Here is a 2395-nt window from a genome sequence, read left to right as displayed (position 1 = left end):
TGAAGAGAGCTCATGAGTGGGACCCATTTTCGGCTCTGGTTGTGACCAGCATGCAGCATTTCCTGTATATGTATTTGTGCTGTTGTTTGTGAAAGCAGACTCATTCACCGCTGTCAGACTAATGCAGAGGTAGATGCATTGCATGTAGATGCTGTTTGTGTGTGAAGGTCCTCAGTCAGTCGCAGCATCAGTGCAGCCAGGAATGCCCAGACCTCTACATCGGAGAGACCAAACAGCCACTTCACAAGCGCATGGCACAACACAGAAGAGCCACCTCCACAGGACAAGACTCAGCAGTCCATCTGCATCTTAAGGATAAAGGACACTCTTTCGAGGATGCCAATGTTCACATTTTGGACAGAGAGGACAGATGGTTTGAAAGAGGAGTGAAAGAAGCATCTATGTCCACTGTGAGCGACCATCTTTGAACAGAGGCGGGGCTTACGACACCAACTGTCTGCCATCTATAATCCAGATCCTTCCCAGACGCCTTAACGCCCACTCACATCCTGGGCCCTCTGACCTCAGGAAATCACATGATCGGGTGGGGCCAGGTTTCACAATGAGCTCACCCGAAACTCTGGCTGATTGTGACCCACACCCAGTTTCACACCTTGGCTTGTGTGATTAGACCCTTTGTAAAGCTCAGACATGTATATGCTACCTAAACTAAACTTAATTAAGTAATAAATACATTAACTAGTTGTTAGTGTCACTCTGGGATCTAATCATAGAGATGCTGCACAAATGGAAGTAAGCAGTCCTACATATCTGTTTAATATGTGCACTGGAGGTCCAAAATGACTCAGGCTCCTAACAGGAATATGTGACTTCACTATTACAAAGTTGTGACCCAGTATTTTCCTGAAACTGAACATACAACTGAGAAAAATCCTGAATCAGGAGCTGCATCGTTCCCAAGGGCAGCGATGGTGGTAAACTGTAAAGCATATGTTCACACAGGCTTTGATTAAAACTTGCTGTTGTTCACCCTCAGCATCGCAGGTTCATTGATGGAAACATCTGTACATTCGTTGACTGGTGAAAGTTCTTCATTGTGTTTGGTTTGTTCGGCAGCATCAGGAAAGCTGATGTTCACTGTTCAAAAACGAACTGTTGTGAACAGAGTTGCTTATAGATCTTTTTAAAAAGTGGCGATGAATAGATTAGTCTGCTGGTGTTCCTTTAGCTGTGTTGCCTCATTTACTAAAGACCTGTCTGGACTACGTTCACAAATACTGCTCAGCCACAGTTAAACATGTCTGCTTGAAGAATGAAGCAAAGCTTTTACATTTGAAGACACATTTTTGAAAGTTGTTTTGATGCAAGCATGCATGAGCTTAAGGCTCATCTGCAGAACTGCTCCAGTATCCTAGAGTTAGGCAGGAAAAACTGCAAATGATGCAAAACAGTGCAGCTAATAAATGTAAATATTTTTTTTCTCTTCTGCCAGTTTTTTGTTATTACCTTTTTGCATGACAGCAACATAATTTTATTTTATTTATTTTTTATTTTTTTTATTTTTTCTGCCTGTCCCGTTTGGCTCTTTTGCATCAGAATTGTTGTCTAAAGGCAAAGAAAGATGCCCAACGGATTTACTTTACCAAACTGACCATCCCAGCCTTGCCATAATGGTCTATTTGATTCACCTTTTATTGTTTATTTTATTTTCACTTACTGAATACGGGACAGACTGGACTGGGGGAAAGAAGGGGAGAAAGAAAGAGGGAAAGAGAAACAGCTGAGAAGAGGGACGGGGGAGAAGGGCAAAAGACAAAAACCAACAGAATGAGCAGAAAAAAAAATGCATATATCAATCACCTGGATCACATGCTGAGAAAGAAAAAAGAGAACAAGCAGAAGAGAACAAGAGTAATAGAATAAACAACATCACGATGATATATGGGAATATGACAGTAAATACTAAATATTAAACATTATTATACAGGCACACACAGACACAAACATCCATTCCCACCCTCATGCTCTCATATGCACTTACTCCACACTCAACCAACGTGGAGACAGACATGAAGAGACGCTGTACACACGTTCACACTCCCCAAGCGTACTCTACAAACCGGGTCTAGGTGCCCTTGCCCCTGGAGGGGGAACTGCACCCAGACCCAGGTGGTGTTACCCTTTTCCCTGCGGTGGGGGGAGGCAGACCGCCCCGACTCCGCAGCAGCAGGGAGGCCCCACACTCCAGACCCCAGTCGGACGGCCAACTCCTCCTCCTAGCCCCCCCGCTCCAGCAGGTCACAGAGAACGGGGGTGAGAGAAGACTCCAAACCTCCCTCCACCCGCTCATTGTAGTGTTGATGCATGTGTGTTCTAAGGTGCATTTAAAACCCAGGAGGGCATGGAGCTACCTGCCAGAGAGCAGCAGGTAAGC

Source organism: Rhamphochromis longiceps, linkage group LG13, assembly GCF_057381845.1.
Source record: "Rhamphochromis longiceps isolate RC_006_pf linkage group LG13, R_longiceps_female_GT1.1, whole genome shotgun sequence".
In the NCBI taxonomy this organism is placed as follows: Eukaryota; Metazoa; Chordata; class Actinopteri; order Cichliformes; family Cichlidae; genus Rhamphochromis; species Rhamphochromis longiceps.
The sequence above is the reverse complement of the archived record's forward strand: the minus strand, read 5'-3'. Positions refer to the sequence as shown.